This window comes from Parasteatoda tepidariorum, chromosome 11, assembly GCF_982258835.1.
Source record: "Parasteatoda tepidariorum strain Cologne lab strain chromosome 11, Ptep-v5.0, whole genome shotgun sequence".
Lineage (NCBI taxonomy): Eukaryota > Metazoa > Arthropoda > Arachnida > Araneae > Theridiidae > Parasteatoda > Parasteatoda tepidariorum.
In genome coordinates, this window is record NC_141765.1 from 55230963 (window position 1) to 55253124 (window position 22162).

The 22162-nt window shown below is 33.0% G+C and overlaps 1 long non-coding RNA gene across 1 annotated transcript; it reads left to right on the plus strand.

The window, feature by feature from the left end:
* The first annotated feature begins 12908 nt into the window (after positions 1–12908).
* Positions 12909–21561, plus strand: LOC107445940 (uncharacterized). Its single transcript, XR_015430570.1, has 3 exons — positions 12909–17584; positions 18241–18336; positions 21518–21561. It is a non-coding gene; the product is annotated as an uncharacterized LOC107445940 (long non-coding RNA).
* The last annotated feature ends 601 nt before the right edge of the window (positions 21562–22162 follow it).

Sequence of the window (22162 nt, forward strand, 5' to 3'; positions counted from 1 at the left end):
TGTTTGCGTTTCAATTTGCAAATATCGTTAGATAGGTGAAAAATTTCATGGAAAAAAATATTTTAAATTTTTATTAAAACCTATATGCAGTTAGGTGTTACATTGAACACCTTTATCAGTGAGGCTATATTCTTCGCCGTGATGGTATATCCCTAGGCACAGGTAGACTCATTAATGGTTTTAATAGACTGTTGATGGTTTTGTTTTCAATTATGTATCCTAGTAACGCGATGGTAAAGTACTAAAGTAAGCTCTCCAGGCTAGGCTCTCAGAACAATACTTCGAAGTTTTTGAGATCATGGAGCAGTAACCAAAGTCTCAAGCGTGGTAGTCCCTTTGGACAGGTTGTCTCTGGCAACCTTATAATTTCTGTAGAACATTACAGTCTATCACAGATTTTCGAACCTTTTGAGGGTCTTGAAGGGGTTCTCTTTCATGTTGACCTTCCTGTCCGGGTTAACAAACAAATTGATTTGACGTGCTATATGAAACAGATAGCACTTGAAAAAATTAACAGTGTCCCCATGGACGCTGTTCAGTTGTATACAGATGGCAGTAGACTTGATGGTGACAGATCTGGCAGTGTCATCTATATTAAACTTCGGGATCAGGAAATAAAAATCAAGAGAAGAAATCCGGACTTCTGCTCAGTATTCCGAAGCGAACTTATTGCAATTCTTGAGGGTCTGGACTCTATTATGTCGCTTTCGCGGTTTATTGATATCTGGATCTTTTCGGATAGTAAAAGTGCTATCCAGCACCTGATCGATTGGCATAATGTCAGGGACAGTATTGGTGCTGACATTCTCAGGAAACTAAAACATCTTTCCCTTTCTCATCGGATCCACTTTCAGTGGATTCCGTCGCATGTCGATATAGCTGGAAATAAGATTGCTGACGGTTTGGCCAGAGCAGAAGAGGCCATTACGACTGTCGCTCCTCTCACTTACTTGGAGCATTTTTCTAAATGTAAAGCAAAGAATATGGTCATTTGGACTGTTCCGCCGGTATTCTAATGGTATCAGAGTAGGTGCCCAGGGGGCTTCTTGACTCGGGGCAGCAGTAGACGAGAACAAACTGCCATTACTCGTTTCCTCAGTGTACATCTGTTATCAATGACTTATTATGATGGTAATAAACACTTCGAAATCTGCACTAAGTGCTCTGCTGGACCTGGTTCAAGCTGCCTTGTTGGTGCTAGACTTTCTCAGAGTGAACGCGCTCATGGACCTGATCTAACTCTGCTGGTCATGGGGATGAGAACAACAACAGCTATAGATTTTAAAGAGTGCATGCACCATTATCAGTCGTCTAACTTCTGCCCCAATAAACTGTTGGTCTTCTATAGTGTGTCGTCTCGACTTGGAGCTCAAACCTCGCAGACTTCGAACGAGCTAGGAAGAGAAAAATGACGTCACTTTGACGTCACTTTTCTACTCCTAGGGAAAACCTGAAACCTCGCGCTTTCGAACGGATTTTGCTAACGGGCTGCGATCTTCATTTTTCCTCCCATCTATCGGAAAGCTTTCACCTAACAATTTGCTGGTGAAAGCGATTCGAACGTTCGAATAGGATGCGTTTAACGCTGGGATTAAATTAGATTTCCAATTTCAAAGATAATTTTTACCCAGATATTTTATGATTTTTTATAATCATTTACCTAGATATTTTATGAATATATTTCAGACATAATTTTTTCTCTCACAAATTTATCATTTCAAATAATAAATGGATTAAATAATTAGTTTCGGTTTCTAGCAAAACTTAGAATAAAATCTATAATAATCTTGCACGACTTTAAATAAAACGTGAACATTTTTTCTGTTCCAAATTTTTGTGTATTCTTAGCCATAATATGTTTAGTATAATTATTGCCATGTTTTTATTAACTTTTATTTTAATTACCTCGTAATATTTTCAAAATATCTGCAGAAAAAAAATGGAATTTTTTTCTTTAAAAAATTGGTGAGTTATGACTGAGATTAGTGCCAAATAAATAAAAAAGATTACTATAACTAAATTGTATAAAATTTAAATAAGAATTATTATAAATTGTATGCTTATTTTTAATCCGCTATGCAATTTTCTATCAGAGATTTGAAAGAACTGAAGTTTTTAGAATATGATCGGTTTTGTAATTTTTATAAAGTAGTTGATTAGTTTAGATGCATAATTAAGAAGCATAATTTCATTTATTTTCACTTGTCTTTTGAGTTGGGTAGAATATAAGTGGGTAATAAAAAGCATGGAATATGAAGAGAGGAAATGTTTTCTATATAATCGTTTTTGAATTATTGTTAAGTTGCAGTTAAATTTAGATGCATAATTAAGAAACATTTTTATTATTTTTTTTATTTTTCTGTTCTTACTTTAAATGCGAAAATTTCATCTTTTATTTTCTAAGACAAAAAGATATTTTTACTCTTATATCTATCTATAATGCCAAAATATATTCGACAATTTATTTTTTGAAAAATTATCTATTATTTTTAGGAATAAAATTTGTTAAGATTAAGATTAAAAAAATTCTAAAATCACCTTTTTTAAATTTTTTTTTTGTTAGAAATAGCATTAAAAAAGCAATTGAATAAGAAAAGCGTTTTAGAGTTATTTCTTAATCTTCTGTTTGACATTTGATCTTTTTAAAATAATAACTCCTTTAATAAAATGGTAAGTAATAAGTTTTAGGGTGGCAAAAAAACTTATTTTCTTTTCTGTTTCGAGATTCTCCATTAAGTATCAGCTAAGTTATTCTAAAGATATTCACTTATATTTATTTGTTATTATTAAACTAGCGTTATTATGTTTTTATTCAAGTAATACTTTAAATTATCTTAATGTATGCGATTAATTCTACTTCAAAAAGCTTTTTTCGAATTTTCGCGACGTGTAAAAAGAGAGAATTTCTTTTGAATTGCTTTAGCATAATTTATTTATATACAGAATGGTAAATCATAAGAAAAAAATATCCTGCGTCAATCAGAAAAACAATTGAGAAAATTTTGTTCTTAAAAATGTGTGCAATAAAAACTAGTTGATATTTGCATCGAGCTAAACTACTAACACTAATTTGTGATAAAATAAAATCACGAATAATCCTTATGGCTAGACCATTTTCCATTGCTGTACAATGGAAATGTATAACTAAAAGTTCTAACTCCCAAAAGTTCTAACAAAGTTCTCATAACTTGGCACCCTTGTCTTCTGAGTTGGATTCCATATAAGAGCATAATAAAAAGACCGGAATATAAAGAAAGAAAACTTTTTTAATAAAATTGTTTTTGAATTAATTGTTTTAAAGTTGCTGAATTTTCCTGTTCTCAATATTCCAAGAAAATTTTTTTTATATTTCTAGTCTTATAATTATGACATCGAAATATACTCAAAAATTTGTTTTTTAAAAATTATATAATATTTTATGAAAAAAAAATTGTTAAAATAAACATTAAAAAATTTCTAAAAAATATCACGTTGTTTTAAATATTTTGTTTAAAAATTGTACTAAAAAAATTCTAGACTAAAGAAAACTTTTTAGTTATTTCTTAAGCTGTTGTTTGACATTTGAATTTTTGAAAATACTTGTTGTTAGTATTACAAATTTTAGGGAGAGAAAAAATCAAGCATAATTGTTTTCTCTGTTTTGAGATTTTTTTTATAAATATTAGTTAAGTATTAATAATTTGCTAAGTATTATTAATTTTTAAATATTAACTAATATATTCTGTTTTATCTGTATTCATTGGTAATTATTATACTAATCTTTTTTTGGTATTATTCGAATAATATTTTAAGTTATCCTCATTGATGCAATTAATTCTAATTCAAAAAGTCTCTTACAAATTTATGTGGCACTTAAAACAAATATTTTTCCGAATTACTTTTTCATAATTTATTTACATACACAATGGTAAATGATAAGGCAAAAAAAATAAAATCCAGCATCAAATATAAAAACAATTGAGAACATTTTGAAATTGAAAATGTGTTTAATTGAAAGTATTAAAAATACTTGTAACGAGTTAAACTTTAAAAACGAATTTGTGATATAATAAAAATCACGAACTGCCCTTATGGTTAGAACGACAATAGTGAAATTGTGTAACTAATAACTCTAGCATGAAATTCTTAAATAAAGTACAACTACTTGGCATCCTTGTCTTCTGAGTTGGGTTTAATGTAAGAGGGTAATGTAAGGCGAAAAATTCATTGCAGAGAATTTTTTTCCAAATCTAGTTCAATATAACATAACGATTGAAAATACCATTTGCAAAAAAGAGATAAATTATTAAATTTGAAAAATAAATATTGCATTGTTTGAGTTGCGAATTGTAATTTATTAAAAAAAATATTATAAAAAAGAAGAAAATAATGTTTTTCTTGAAAAAATAACTTACAGTTATTAAAATCTATAAGTCTGCAATTGCGAAAAAAAAAGAAAAAAAAAGAGGAATCATAACAAAAAAGAAAGCGAAAAATTGAAAGAGCAGTTTCTTTTAAAATTGTAAAGCAAATTTTTTTTAAGATTATTTAAACTAACAATTATTTAAAAAATGCTAGTTTAAAGTTTATTTCATGCATTCTACCGATTTATTAAAGTTTATTTATTGCGCGTTATTTTGATACTTATTGTAGCTTTAAAACTAAAAGATTTTAGTGTTATAAAGTATAAAGCTACACATTTTATCAATTGCAAATAATAAAAAAAAATAATAATTATAAATAATAGAAGGTAATGAAGTAATCATAAATATAATAAAAATTTTATAAATAATAAAATAAGTAAAAATAGAAAATTGCAAAATTTTGTGAAATTAAATAACCTTTATTAATCATTAGTTCTTTAAATCTAAAAGCACTCGATAATATGCATATAATTTCCAAAGTTTCATAATCTAGTGATAAAATTTCTGATTGACTCAATTACATATATTTAAAACAACATTCAAAGTGTGATTTTTAGAAAAGGTAATAAATAAAGATGTATTGGATTTGTATTATTTGACGTATTATTTTTTATTTTAAGAATATTTCTTTTTTTTGGCAAACTGTTAGTAAATATAGTTATAAGTAAATCGATTCTCTAATAATAAATACAATAATGCAAACAAGTTTAAAATGAATACTACATATTAAATTCTTGAAGAAAGATCAAAGATTAAAATATGTAGATATTTATTTTAGACTATGTATGTAACTGTCAAAATGAAAGAAGAATACATTCTCTTTCTGAAAGAACACTGTAAACTCTGGGATTGAGGTCACGACCCCTAAGCGAAGGGAGAACGATTAAAGGATAAACAAAAGCCATTGGTCACTTTCCTATAACTATCGATACAAAACGTCACTTCCTAGGGGGAGGGTCCGAACCTTTGTTCGAGGGCTGGGATTCCCTTCACCGCTCTCTTCGGGAGTTGCGAGGTTTGGAATTTGTTTTACTATCGGACGGTGGTATAGAATAGACTCCGGGGAATAGTGACGTCACCGTCCGTGTTCAAAAGCTGCGAGGTTTGGGGTCTTGGTGATCCTTGGTCAGCAATCTGCAGTTAAGTTGGCAAACAAAGATACAGGATCTATACATTAGCAAGCTAAAGAACATATTTCCAGTGGAGGTTTGCTTCCCTCGAAGTTGATAATCAATGAGGAGTGAAGTTTTAGGATGCCATGCCCGATTAAGAAGTCAGCACACAAGTCTTTCATGACTAGAATTTCTATCCCTTCATAGCGATGAGCTTTGACCTCAATGCTCACGATACAACGTCCAGCAATTGCAGAATTGGCCATTGTGATCTTACCAAGATATGGTACTAGTTTAAGCTGGCATATTGTTATATGACGGGAGTTTATAAAGCTGATGGAGCTACCCGTGTCAATTAAAGCTTGAAGTTTAACACCATTAACAGTCATTGTAGCTAACGACTTTTGTAGGCAACTAGGTGCAGCGGCTGAAAGTGAGGCTAAGATGTGTGCAAAATGTCCCTTCTTCGCTTGTATTACGCTGTTGTTTTGATTTACATACTCGTTGGTAGTGTCCTTTCTTGCCACAATTACGACAGGTTACATGCTTTGTAGGACAGATGCTTCGTTGGTGGCGATCATTTCCACAGAAAAAACAAGCATTCGATCGTTATGGAGTTGCGGTAGCAAGGAAGGAGTTCTTGCTCCTGTAAAGTATTTCCTTCAGAAAGGGACCTAGTTTCTTTCGCAGCTGTGTGCACTGGTGTCTGTACTGTCAGATAAGATGCTGAGTGCACTCTGCCATTTCCAAAGATCTAGCTTGATCAAGAGCATCATTTAAGTTTATTGTTGTGTTTTCCAGCAGCCGTTCCCGGATGCGAGCGCTTTTTAGGCCCCGAATAAATGAGTCACGTACGTACTCGTTTTTGTATTGTTCTCCTATGATAACCTTGAAATCACAATCCTTGTTGTGTTGTTTTCAGTTTTGTAAGTATTCTCCAACTGTTTCTGTTGTTTGTTGACCTCTGGAGGCTAAACAATGTCTAGTAAAAATTTCACTGCGACGTACAATATATAGAGAGTCCAGGGTAGATATAGCATCGTCATAGCCTTCCACATCGTTGATACTTAAAAATGCAGTCGCGGAGATGTAATTGCATAAGAGCGAAATCTTACCTTCTTCGGTAGCATTAGATATTTTGGTAACAAAGTTCGCGAAAGTCCGTTTCCAATGTCTCCATTTGGTTTCTGCACCCGAACACGTGGGGTCCATATCAAAACGCTCTGGGGTTTAGCAATTGCTCCATGGGAAAAGAAAAACGATGTTTATAAGCATATGATAAGATATTTATTTTGTTGATTAAACTGTTATATATTGATAGAGTAAAATAAACAGATAAGGTTTAACTTTAATCAACAAAAAAAGACGCATAATGTTTTTGGTACATGGTTGGTTTATTGATACAACATACATTTGCAGGCTTGTGCGCTCAATTAAGGCTTATAAACCTTTGTCAAGTAGAAGGACAGATAGCACAATACAGAGAAGGACATCACAAAGAATACATCCAGGTTTACGGCGGGATTCGAACCTGCCACCTCCAGGCTAAACAGAGCGTTTGGCAGGCGATACCGCTCGGCCAGGGAGGCCCTTAGTACATGAATGATCCGGATTGCAGTAGGATGTAAACAACTCAGTGTTGCCAAATTACAAACAGTAAGAGAGGTGTTGCCATTATAGTAAAATATATAACACCAGGTAACAAATACAGAAATACAAGATATACTACTCAAGAGAGTCTCAAAACACAATGATCACGTTGCGAGTCAAATGGCTTCAAAATGCACCGGAAACAATAACCCGAAAGTAGAGACGGTAAAGAGCCTGCAGTGCACCCTAGTGTAAAAAACAGCGCCATCTGTCGAAAAAACTTTTGAAATGAAAATGAGAACTTTTGTGAGTTAAAATAATTCCAATTTAAATTAAAATTATTCTTTAATTTAATAATTTTATCTGAGAGACTTGTTGCAGCCATCTATTATACATAAACTAGATATTATTGATTTTTAGAAATCGAAATTTTACGTGTTTCTATAGTTTTGTTACTTAATTTTTCTTGCTTGTATTTTCTCAATATTAAACTTAAAATTGTATCAAATTTTAAAAAAATTTTAAATTATAATACAGTTTGTTTTCTCTCCTATCGATAAATTATAATCATAAATATGTGATAATTTTTTTTTTAAAGCTCAAAATATTGTATTTATTCGTTTTATATTTTCCATTTTCAAATATAGTGACTACATTTATGTTTCAGTTAGTTCATTTTCGCTTTCTTCTCTTTTTCTGTTTTTTTAAACATTAATATTTTTGAAATTTCTTAAATATTGACAAATTAAAAACTATATTATTGTACTTAGTTTTTTTTTCTTTTTCTAACATCCTATAATAATTTTGAAATTTTCTGAGAGCATCAAATTTTTACTTTATTAAGACATTAGGACTTTTATTTTTAAGGTATTTATCTCATTAATATCTCATAATGTTTAAATTATAGTGATTCCTTAAGTGTTGAGGATCAATCTTTTTTGGTAATATATTGGGTGAATAATTGGGTTTTGGTAATATATTGGGAGCAGCTAGGGGCCGCCCCAACTTCAGATGGGCTGACTGTCCAGAAGGATTAATCCATCCTGAGAGAGTATAATTCGAAGATCATTACCAACAAAAGACTGCCTGGTAAGAAAACTATTGAGAAGGCTAGGCCCACCCTGGGCTATTGTGCTATTGAAGAAGAAGAAAGTATTTCGGAATAGTAAACTACACTACAGAAGAAGTCCTACATTCTATTGAGAAAATACAAATCAAAGGGTGATTAATTTTGTGGAACAAAGTATATTCGATGTTATTACGAAAAATGAGGTAACAATATTGCAAGTCATTATTAACTATTTTCAATCAATCTATTTATTTCCTGATTTCGCCTTAACCATCTAAAATATTAATCAAATTAGAAGTCAGTATTTTTATTTAAATCAGTTTATAGAAATTGCAATAGATGGCACCAGAAGACACAATGCCCATTTTCAAACACAAGAAATCCATTTCTCTTTTCTTGTAATTGTAACAAAATCTCAGCCAAATTTTCAGTAAAAAGTTTTAACAAATAACAATACTCCATAATAAAGTTTTGAAAAACGTAGAAACTTTCAGTTATTTCCGAGCAATTTTTTGTTACAAATGTAACACGTCACACTCTAGTGACCATTTTAATAATTGTTAAATCAAATTAAATTTAAGATTTATATATTATTATTAAAGAAATTATTTGCTTTAATTTTCAATAAAAATAAAAAAATTATTTTAATAAAATCATTAAAAATAATGAAAAAATATAAAAAGTAATATTAAAACTAATAAAAAAAAGTAATTTTTTTGAAATAATTATTTAATTATTTTATAATTTTATTTTAAAACTAAAACAATTGGGTATTTATTACAATCTTCTTTAAGAACTTGAATATTCTTACTCAAATAAAATTCAATTAATAAAAATAACGATTTTTATATGATATATTTACATAATTTCTTTTGGTTTCCACGCAAAGAAAAGTTTCTTCGATATTCCCGAACACTACATATTTAAATAATTTTAGTTATAAAAATTTCAGCTTGAAAATGAATTGTTAGCTTAATTAAAGTAGAAGCAACCTTCAAAAATGAAAATTTATCTGAAAAATGATAATTAACACTTTATTACATATTAAATATCACAAAAAAATTTCTATATTTAGGATACAATAAAAGTTGAAATATTCCGAATGATTTGGAAACTACGGTGCTGCTATCTGCTGTTCAAAATCGTAAGTTAACAGATTGATAGTGTCTCTTAGCAATTTTAACTCAACTCAACTCTACTCACAAATTGATATTTTGATACCTTAAAATAACTTTTTAGTTGACACTTTTCACTATTTTTTTTTCTTTTTAAATGCTAATTACTATTCAAAATAATTAAATGAAAGAAATTATTAGCTTAATGTTGCTTACTGATAAAGAGTTTCATTGTTACTTGAACTAATTGCTGAATCTGGAGGAGGATTTAATATCTGTTGTGTTAAATTTGGTAAATGAAAATGTACACCCGTTGCTCTGTGAATAATTCTTACATGGACACACACAATTGTCTTTTTAAAACTTGTATATTGTAAATTACGATGCTTAATTTTCCTAATGTCAAGTTACATATTTTTAGCTACCTACTAAGTTGTTTGTGATATGGAGGAGGCGGAGACGACACCAGAGCTAGAAAAAGATAGAAAGGAATGTAAGAAGAGGCAGCGTGGGGTCTCTTTCCAAGAGGTGAATGTGCAACCACCTGCATGCTAGCACCTTCCAGGTCCCATACACAAATAGTAACTAATTAGCCAGTAACTAGGGACATATGGATGGTATGTTATTTTAATATGAATTGCAAATATTTTAATTTGCCATATTTGTATGAATTAGCATTTGTATTGAAACAAAATGGAGAAGGAATTTTCAATGTTTTCGAATAGCTTCTTTATCTTAAGAAAAAAATGAAAGAAATGGCTTAATGTTACTTACTTTGTTTAAAAAAGATATAAATTATTGTTCTGACGGGGTGTGTATCATTTTTAAAACGTGCTTATATTCGATTTTTGTTCTTTTAAAGTCCTTGAAGATGCTTTTTTTTTCATTAGATGTTATATAAAGTGCTTAGTTTTTCCTTTTCTAATATGAGATTTTGTTTTTCTTTACCATGTTAATTTCGTCCTGAATTAAGCAAGGGGTGTGATTTTCACATTCTTCCTTTCAACATTTTCTTAATTCATTCAATCACTATCGATTTTGGCATACTGTTGGTCCGAAGCATATGCAAGTGCCAGTTATTTTACATGTTTAAGTGCCAATTATCTTACAGGTCTGCAAGTGCTTACACAGAGTTTGATTCTGTGGAAAGGATTCTTGCATTCTCATGTGCAACTCTGCCTCAATTTGCAAGAGATTCTCTCGATTTCAAACTTCATTTACTGCCTTTTGAAATCGACATGAAAAATCTCTCGCATTTTTGCTGATGATGAGGACCAACTAAACATTGCCAAATTTTTTGTCCATAAACACAAAAGAAAATTTTATTTCTCTTGTTAATTTCTTTGCTGGTGAAGCGCAATCGTCTTTGTCACTGGCAAGCCAATGGATTTTTTGGACTATTCTATTTATGGATCAGTACCGTAATACTTCAACTGGACTTGGGGATCATTCACAAATAACATATTTTTATGTAGGCTCAGAGAAGTCAACAATAAAACTTCATCACCTCAAAATTTTCCTTTCCTTGTTATTCATTTAATTTAATAAAGATAAGAATTAAGATTTTTAATCATAGGAGTTATAACCTGGGGACTGCCCAGTTCTTGCATAAAATTGTTTAAACTTTTTATTGCACTTTATAACATTTTTTTAACTCATTACTTTTTATCATTGTCTTATTACTTTTAAAGTGTTTAGTAGTCTAAGTTTTTTTTTATGAAAAAACTCAATGATATTTAGAAGTCAGATTTTAAAAAAATGTATGAAGTGCGAGACTTCTCACTATTTTAACATTTAGCAAATGCAGTAAAAAATTTAAAGTTAATTTAGATTTGTTATTCCAAAAAACTTAAATTCATCTCTTAATGATATGATTAAAAATTATTGTAATAAAAAATTCAATAATGTCAGATTTGTTAATTATTATGAGTACAAGGGCCATATAATAATTTACTTCTAACAAAAATGTTTAGCTTATTGTATTTAGATTTCAAAAATATTGAAAATTTTTTTGATCATTTCATTGAAGAAATACTGACCAAGTTACAAATTTTTAAAAATTTTCTAGAGGCCATTCACCAATTTAAATTAGTAGTATGAATTTATTAAGTTTTCTTAGTTTGCTTAGTTCTTGACGTATCTTTATAAATTTAGTATGATCAATAATATTAATCTTGTTGATGTTTTGTTAAATACACTTTTATAAATAACTTTTATTTAATCTAAAAAATACACCCGATAACTTTTTTAAATTTTAGTTTAACTAATTATAATTTGAATTAAAATTATTCTTTTTTGCATAAATCAAGTAATTATTAATTTAAAAAATCGAATGAATGACTCTATATTGAATACATTTAAAATTCTACATTGTTTTTACGGTGGCTAATAAAATTTAAAAAAAAAAACATTTCTTTGTCAAAAACTAGTTATTTTATCATAATCGTGTAAAGTTTTTGCATTTTGTATATATGTATACAGTATATCCTTCAGGATAGACCACCTCTATGTAGCGACCGGGCAAACTCTGCAAAAAAGGTCTAATAAGGAAACACGGAAAAATATCAAAACAAAAAATATTAAATCACATAAGTAGGTTAAAATCTATTCAAAATATTTGTGTGAGTTTCTTATTTAGAGAGCTCATTCTGGCAATCTCTGAAAGAGATCTTCAATCTCATGTTGCAGTTAGAGTGCACTAAAGACGATGATATTAATGATTTATTTTTAGAGTTGAAAGTTAAATAAGAAAAAAGTTATTTTAGAAAAAACTAAGCATCTCAAACACGCAAACCTCTTTTCATTTTTTTGAAGCTAGCTAATTTTTATGATAATAAATTAAATTCCAACTTAAACAAGAAACATAATTGTTTATTTATTTAAAATATTTCAATCATCCATAAATTTGTTTTTACTCATGGTTATACCAGTAGAAGTCATTTTTACTGACGCTAAATTCTATTCATCCTTCCGGTTTTCATAGCGGTAACACAAGGGATATTTTCGCACCAAGGAAATGACACTGCTTAATATTTAGATATTCAAACAATTAAAGCAGGGAAAAGTAATAAAATGTAATAAAATAAAAGATGTGTGTTGGCAAGACAGCCCTTCTTCAGGGGACACGCTGCCTGACAGTGCCCCGAGGCTCCATAATGGATAGACAACTAAGAGAAAATCATTAGGTACTTTATTTACGTCGCACTTGAGCTGCACAATAGGAAACATCCCTGAGATTGATTCGAAGACATGCCATCACAATTTTGATCCTCTGCAGAGGGGGTGGCTCCCCTGCTTTGGTAGCTCGCTGTCCTGCATGTGAAGTTGAGCACTTTACGGCGAAACAGCTTTACGAGGACCAATATCGCACACCCTCAGCCCCTGCTCTGGCTGATCAAAGTGGTCACCCACCCGCTTACTGAAGTATTGCCGCTTATTAAAGTATTTGAATTATAATGTGTGATATATGTAGTCTAATCCTCAGCTACAACAATTATATGTTAATAATTTTCGATTGCTGCTGTCATATGTTATTAACCTTAACATTTAAACTTCTACTTTCAGTAAAGAATGCTGCAAATATCCCACCTGCTGGCAAAGATTTAACAGAGGTACAAGTTTATGCCTTTTTTAGTATTAGTATTAGTTTTGCATTGTTGTTCAATTATTTTGATGGAGTTTACCTATGTTCAGTTTCTTTTCTTTATATTACATCTGTATTCACATTTCTGGCATTTCATTTTGGATTGCAACAAAGTGTACCAGCAATTAAATGCAATTTTCATTAAGCATGTCTTCAATTGCAATTTAGTATAAAACATTAATTTTTCTTTTACTAAGTTTATCTTCCAATTCATTTCTTTTAATAATAAAACTAAATTATAGTATGTAAAAGGGAATTAAATTACTGAAGATTATATTTAATTAGAAGAAAATATTAAGCTGTGTGACTCTGAAGCACTTATACCTAATTAACTTGGGGTTTTATGGAATTAGAGACACCTGGGATTGCCAGGGAATTTTATTTTGGAGGAAAAAGTCAGAAAATAATACAACTTAAGGCCAAAACCTAGAAAAATCTTGCAATAAACCTGGAAAATGACCAATTTTAAAATTAAAAGTAACAGTAATTAGCCAATTATGTTCAAAATAACCTCATTGCTACTTAAGTTTAAATTCTATTATTACTTTTTCTTATAAAATTGTTTAGAATTTGCAATTCAATTATACTAAGTTTTAAAAAATTATGCATTCTGTATAAATTTTGCTTTGAGAAATTAAATGGTTGATATGATGACTCTGTTTTATTGAAATTTTATATTTTCTAATTTTTGTACGAAATATTGCCTTCATCTGTAATTTTTATACTGTACAGAACCCGTTATCTGGAAATCAGAAAACCGGAAAACCAAAAAACCGGAACAAAATTCGATTAGTTTTCCCGCCATTTAAAAAAAAAAAAATTTTTTTTTCCTCATAGGATTTTAGGATTTTTCTTTCTTTTTTGAAAGATACCTTACCATCATTTTGGAAATAATCATTAGTGCATTACTTAATTGTTTTTTCTTCTTTTTAAAATTATTTCCAATTTTTTTTCGTTGTTGTTGGGTTTAACTATAAAAAAAACTGCTTTTTGTAGCAATTCAGAAAACCGGAAAAATCAGTTATCCAGAATATCGATGGTCCCGATTGTTCCGGATAATCGATTCCCTACTGTACTAGAAGGTTATAAACCCTAAAATAAATTTTATGTCTTTGTCTCATAAAATTTTGACTTTTATAAAGTATTCCACATATTTCATTGTTTGTTAAATTAAAAAAATATATTTCTGATAAAATATTGCCATGCATAGAGAAAATGTAATCTAATATTTTGTTGAAAATCTCAAAAAGTTAGGGATTTTTATGTCTAAAATTAAGCGGGAACATTGTTCAATTTATCATACTATTCAATTATTTGTCTAAAATTTGGTTTTGTTAAAAGCATTTATTTTTCTGCTGTTTATTAAAAAAAACATTTTTTTTATAAAGAATAAGGTGAATGTATGTAAGCATATTATTTACTACAAATGTCAGATAAAATATAATTGTACAGTAGAACTCCAATTATCCGAATCAATTGGGACCGGAACCCATTCGGATAATCAAAAATTCGGATAATTGGATATTTTTTTTAAAAAAATGCTTATTTTAAATAATTACTGTATGTATAGTGGAATTGTGGGAAAAGAACTGTTTTTAAGGAATAAGATCTTTTTATGAATAATGTGTACATACCTTGCAGTAAATGAAAGTTATTACATGCTAAACATCTCAGTTAAAGTAAGCTGTTTAACTGTCTTTATCCGTTTTCGGGCAGCTAAGTCGCGCATCCGTTTGACAGTGAAAAGTTGCATATGGTCACACTCGGGTTGGTGCTCCATCAACTTCAATGCAGTTTCAAGGCCAGCAAATGCTTCACTAGCTGAGGGCCCTGTGTCTTCCTCAATTTCAGCATTAGGGTCATCATCTTCATCGACACTTTTCTCCATCGCACTTTCAATAAGTTCATCATCATTTAAAATTTAAAATCCACAGTCTGATGAATCACACGTCATCCACTCTCCTATATCTTCAGCACTGACATCTGATCATCCAGGAATTTTCAAAAATATTTTTCTGAATTCCTCAAGAGATACGGCATCCCCATCTTCTGTTTCATCATTTTTTTTTCTTTAACTTCTTTTTCCCTTTTCTCTTTTTCAATCTCTTCTTTAGTTGATACACCTTTTAACTTGTTCCATGCACGTCTTAATGAGACATCTTTAACCAAATTCCGAGCTTCCGCAACCATGTACACGCAATTATTCAAATTTATCTTTTTGTGGTTATCCAATACACCTTCTTCATCCTTTCCCTCTACTAAAAGCATTCTTAAAAGTTGTCTTCGGTATTGCGCCTGACAAGCGCCAATTTGCACAAGCAAGTTGACCAGGGGGTCTAGCGTTCACATTTCTTTGTCAACAAACAACATTCCTAAGATAACATTCCACAACTAACATCTTTATTCATACGGTCTCCCATGTGCTCTTTTGTCACTGGATTCCCCCTACCTTGTTATTCCTTTTATTTATCTTTGTCCTATCCTGTAAACAATCTCTGTATAAATCTTTACTTGGCTTTACTAACATTTTATTTTATTCATATAAAAAGAGAAGAAAAAAGACAACCTTATCTTTTTACTATATTTCCATACGAATTCTGAAAGCGATTCGGATAGTTGGAGTTCGGATAGTTGGAGTTCTACTGTATTTTAAAATTTGTGTTTAGTGCAAAGCTGCTAACTTGTTTGCAAAATATTTTCCTTATAATAGCAAGATTTTTGCTTTAACAAGCATAATTTGAGATAAATATAAACAATTCAAAGTCATGTATATATTAAAGACCCAATAATTTTTTAATGGTGTTGTTAAGTGCTGGCAAAGTTAAAAGTTCATGCAATATTATTCGAATTCTTAGATAATGAGGCTGGTACTATTCGTGAAATGCTGTTATAAAGAATTACAATTACTGATGAAATAAAAGAATATATATTATTTTGAGTATGATAGATAGCAATCGAATTATTTTCATTTGATTTTTCAACGTCAGCCAAAAAGCAAAGCATATACCAATAAAAATTGCCAGTCAGAATCATGGATATGAAATTTGAAATGTTTGGGGTTAATTCAATGTTGCAAGTTGATTGAAATGTTCTGGGGTAGATTGATTGTTGGGGGGGGGGGTTTCCTTGAAAATCTACATGCTGTAATAATGCCAAATAGCAATGAGCAATGATTTTACTCTCTATGGCTCAAGTTGGCAGATTAATTTTGAACTTGATTAATTTTAAATAATTATTAACCAAAAAATGGAAAACTTAAATTAAAATGGGTGAGAAATGTTCATTAATAATTTTAATTCATTTTATAAAAGTTATATGGATATAATCAGATGTAAATAAATATGCAGGTTTCTTGATTCTGTACTTGCTGATGAAGGGCTGAATTTTAAGGGTTATGCTGGGGGGGGGGGTAATGCCTGCCGCCTCCACGTGGTGCCCCCGGGATGCCCCTCACTGGGTAACTAAATGGCAGGCAAACAAACATGATGAGCACAAGTGAAGCTTATGATACGGCATCATCCGTCGCGCCGGTTAACAAGGGATGCGTTCAGGAATTAGGCAGAGGTTCCTGTTCGAAAAATTCTTTACAGTCTCCAGTAGCACATGGTAAGCCCTCGGGTGAGCCCAGTGCTAATACCGCTGCTTTGCAGTCTACTTCAAAAGCTGGTGAGGCGTCCAAAGGCGCAGGCCCTTCCTCTGTAGGAGTCTCTGGTCCCCAGAGGCACACGGGGGACAGTGTGTCTGGTGCCACTGGATTGTCCAAGAGCCGGAGAAAGAAGTTAAGGAAAGTGAGGGCCATGGCGGCGAGTGGCAGAGCTAAGAGACCTAGGTCTTCTGAAGCAACTCTCTCTCCCAATGTGCCAACCCAAAAAGAAAAGAAGCCCAGGAAGGATGTTGTTCCTGGGAGGATAGCCCAATCCAGTGGAGTGGTTCCCCCTAGTGGGGATAGCCGAGCTGGAGAGGGGGTTTCAACTGGGGGCCTCCAATCTGGTGTCTCTTTTGCTTGTGCTACCAAGTCGACCAAGATTGCTATAGTTCTAGAGGACTTTCCTCGGGACAAGCTTTCTTTGGAAGACTCAAATATCATCCTTAAGGAGATCTTAGTGCAGACTGATGCCATTCCTTGTGGCGAAAGACTGCCTGAGATCTACAGTAACCACCTCCAAAAAGGAGCGTTGGTATTACAGTGCAACGAGTTCACTGTAGGGTGGATCAACTGCCACTTTAACGGCAAAGCCTTGGGCAACCTCATGCTCAAAGTCATAAGTGCTGACGAGCTACCAAGGCCTGTGGAGGTAGCCTTTAAGACTAGAGAGCAATTCTCTGATCAGGGCACCTTTTTGTGGCGTCTTCAGAGACTTAACCCAGGGTTGAAGTCTATGGGGTGGAGGGTTCTGCAAAGTGCTGCGGAACCGGGCCCCTCTAGATGGATCTTTGAGGTGGAGCCTGAAGATGTGGAAACTATTGCGAGAGCAAATTTTTGTGCACTCACTGGAGTGGATCGTGGTGTCTTCAAGATTATCCACGATCCTAACAGGAAAAAAAGCAGTTGAGGCTTCACAACATCGAATGTCCTCTCTGTTGAACCTGATGACCAGGAGGAAATGGATCAGGAGGATGAACCTTGGAAGGCTAATTCCCCCGACTCCAACGTAAGTTCAATTGGGGCTTTTGATTTTTCAGAGCTAGGGTTGGACTCCGAGTCAGACGTAACCTTACGATTAAGGTTGGTCAAATTAATCTCCATCATAGCATTGCTGCCTCTAGCCTTATGGCTAAAAGGTTAAGTGATGGGGAACTAGATATTGCTCTTTTACAAGAGCCTTGGACTCGAAAGGGTAGAATAATGGGTCTCAATATTAAAGGTTTTAATATCTTTTATGATACTCGTTGTGACCTTCCCAGGACCTGCATAGTGGCTAGGTCTAATCTAAATGCCCTTAATCTTGTTAACTTTCTTAACAGGGATTTAGTTGCTATAAGCTAAAATTCTATGACAATGAGACTATCTCTGACTTTGTCATAGTTCAGCCTATCTCCCATATGAGAAGGACCCATTAGCTGATATTACTAGGACTTTAATTGGCCACTGTAGTTCAAGCTGTAGATTCATCTTCGGCTGTGATGCAAATGCTCACCACACAGTGTGGGGTAGCAGGCAATGAACCTACCTTTGTTGCTTGTAACAGAAGGGAAGTCATTGACCTCACTTTATGTAACTCTATTTCCGTAGATCACATTACTGAATGGAAGGTATCTGGAGTAGTTACTGCTTTAGATAACCAATTAATTACTTTTTCTATTAAAGGTCTTTCAGGACTGATGGTCATAAGGAGGAACCCCAGAACAGCTGATTGGGGTTCCTTTAGAGCAGCTCTGGAGAGGAAGATTGGGAGCTTCTCTGGTAAGTACAATAATGTTAATGATGTGGAGTGGACTGTTGACCAAGTGTAACAGATCATACTCGATTCGTATCGTATTTCATGTCATATTACGTCTACTAGCTCCCCAAGGCGAGTTCCTTGGTGGTCTTCTGAGCTTAGTAAATTACGTAAGAAATGTAGGAAGTTATTTAACTGAGCAAAAAAATATGGAGAATGGCAGTCCTATAGAAACGCTCCATCTGCCTATAACAAGGCTATCAGAGCATCTAAACGTCGCTCACGGCAGACTTTCTGCCACCGCAAAGATTGCAAAAATTCTTACTAAAGACTTTAATTGCAGTTTAAATGCCATCCGTCTTACAAACAGAGGGTACAGTGAATCAGGGGAAGAGGCTCTTGGAGAACTACTTGAAGCACACTTCCCTGGATCTCATCCTGTGGAAAACGAACATCTACATATTACCACAACTACTTGTAGTAAGAATGACTGGGAGGCCACCAAGATGGTCTTTTGTGAGAAGGTTGTATGGCCCATAAAGTCGTTTAAGCCCTATATGTCACCAGTCATGGATGACATCATACCAATGATGCTTATTAAGAGGGGTAAATATATATGTCACTATTCTATGTTGGATTTTTCGATCCTGCATAGCATTTGGGTATATACCTCACTCTTGGAGGAATATCAGGGTGATTTTCATACCAAAACCAGGTAAGGAAAATTACTTTGAGGCTAAATCATTCAGACCAATCAGCCTCACTTCCTGTCTGTTGAAAGTGATTGAAAAGCTAATTGACAGATACTTCTGAGACACTGTGCTCATAGAAAGGCCACTGTCCTCTACACAGCATGCCTATCAACCAGGCAAGTCTACAGACTCCGCTCTTTACGAGCTCTCCTACCTGCTTGAGAAATCTATCACGGATAAGGAGATGGCTCTTGCGGTATTCATTGATATTGAAGGTGCTTTCGATAAAGTCCCTCTTGAGACTATCATCAATGCACTTAGGAACAGAGGCATAAACTCAATAATTACCAAGTGGATAGCGAATTTGCTATCCTCTAGGTATGTTAGTTCCTCTCTATTGGGTGCAAGCATGAAAGTGCGTGCAACCGCAGGATGCCCCCAGGTAGGGGTTTTGTCCCCTATCCTATGGTGTATGGTAATGGACTCCTTGTTAGTTCGATTAACTGATCTTGGCATTCGTTGTATCGGGTAAGCTGATGAGGGTGTTATTATTGTCAGAGGCAAACATGGAAAAACAGTCTCTGATATCATGAATAATGCACTTCTAGAAGTTGCTAGATGGTGCTCTGAATCAGGCTTATCTGTCAATCCATCCGAGATAAGCTATGTAGCCTTCACACGAAAAAGGCATCTTGATCTAGATAATGTACCTGGCCTATAAATTGTAACTCACGGAGAAAGTCAAGTTTCTCGGGGGTTTATTTTGACTCCAAACTATATTGGGGTCATCTTGAATACAGTACCAACAGGGCCAGAAAGATCTTTTGATCTTGCAGAAATGTTATTGGTAGTACCTGAGGATTATCCCCCAAAATAGTTTACTGGATATACTCAATGATCATTAGCCCCAGCATCACTTATCGCTCAATCGTCTGGTGGTCAAGGACTAAATTGAGCTCTGCAAGGTCTAATCTTAATAGACTACAAAGAATGGTCTGTGTAGCCCTATCAGGCTGTCTTAGAACCACTCCAACAGCTGCTCTAGAGAGCTTACTTGGGCTTCTTCAATTGAACTTACGCATTGAAGTTGAAGCTCAGACAGGCATAAAGCGTTTAATGTACCTTGGCCTATGGAAAGAGTATTCTAAGCACTTGTCATGGGGACATCTTGTTTCACAAGTGATGGATATACCCTCTTTTATTATGCTTAGTGACTATATGTCACTAAGATACGCCTTTCAAGATCTATTTTCCTTCTAGAGACGAATGGTTTAGTTCTCCTCGGTGGCTTAAAGGCAAATGCCTAATATGGTACTCTGATGATTCAGAGTTGGTCCAAATCAGGAGCAGGAATTTATTTCTCCGGTGACGGTACCAAACTTTACTTCCCCCTGGGTAACTATGCCACGGTTTTTCAGGCTGAGGTCTAGTCTATGCCATTATCTTGTGCTGCAAGATATGCTTAGACAAGGGATATCAAAATACGACTATCCGCATCTGTTCTGACAGTCAGGCTGCTCTCCAATTATGTCAAGGTGTAAATTCACCTCTTTGTTAGTGTGGGCATGCTTCTCGGTCCTCTGCGACCTGTCCGCTCCTAACAAGGTATCCTTGCATTGGGTACCTGGACATATCGGTATTGGTGGAAATGAGCTAGTTGATGAAGCAGTGCGTGCTGGCTCTAATGCAATTTTCTGGGGCCCTGAACCTGTGCTGGGAATTTCTCCCACCTCATTTAGAGCATCCATTTTCAAGCTCTACGGCAAGATTGCCCATGAGCAATGGCACGCTGCTGACGGTCAGAGACAAGCTAAGGAGCTGAATCACGATTGTCCTAGTGTACGTCAAAAGGAGCTCTTTAAGCTTAATAGAAACTGTTTAAGGAAGATCATAGGTCTTCTTACTGGTCACTGCATCCTCAGGAGACACCTACACATAATGGGAATAGAATCCAATTCTCTTTGTCGGGGTTGTCATCTTGAAGAAGAGACATCACGACACATACTCTGTGATTGTGATGTCTATTCTGCTCAAAGATTTGAGCATTTAGGGCAGCATTGCGTCAATACCTGGAAATTGCAAGACTTTCCTGTAAGGTGCTTGCTGAACTGCTAATCACAATTTAGGGTTTGGGTACAATAGACCTCTGGTCGATGTGCCCTGCTCGTTTGAGCTGCCCAACCTCTAAGTCTAAGGGTTATGCTATAGATTTGTGATTCTTTACTGACTGAAATGATTTTATCATTTTTTCAATGCTCATTCTAAAGTTACATTAATTATTGTTCAATTTTTGTAAGGAAGTAACACTATTTTATAAAAGGGCAATTATTCATCTTTGTTTATAAGGCTTGATTTAATAATAATTTTTTAACAGTCATGTAATTTAAAAAATCTTTTATGTTATTGTGCCTTTGCTTTTTTTAAAAAAAAATTATTGGCGACTTAATTGTAAGACATTTCACTACGTCGTATGATATTATATTATAACTCATTTCTTTGTCATGATTTATAGAGGATATTCTAAACAGAAAGTGTGGCGCAAATGTTGTGCTTGTGGAGCCAGAACACTCTCTCATCCAGACAGGAGCTATTTCAGATTTCCTAGGGGATCTTGTGTGGTAAGATATCAGTTTGTTTATACTCGTTTGCAATGTAATTGTGTTTTTAAGTTTAAAAGAAGGTTAGCCTTAATCTTGTATCAGTTTTTAATTAATGTTAAAGGAAAACTGGGCAGGAAATTTTTTTTCATATTTCTCTAATTATTAATATAAAAAATTTATGAATTTCAATGTCAGTATCCAAATACTAATTCATATTTGTATAATTTTGTTTGTTAATGTTGTTAAATTGTTAATAATATAATTATTAATAAATGTTGTTAAATTATTAAAAAAAAATTAATAATACTGTGATACAAAGGGTCAATTTAAATATTTTTGAAAAAAAAAGTTTATCATATATTCAAAATATTTTCTCCAAATCAAACGTACCCATATGAATGTACTTCATACGTGAATTTATACTATGGTCAATGGTTTAAAACTGTTCCATACAATTTTTACTTATTCTAAATGTAATTTTGTAACAAATGTAACTTTAGCTTGTTACTTGAGTAACCAAAAACTTTTTTGTTTATTAAATTATTTTTGTCGCTTGA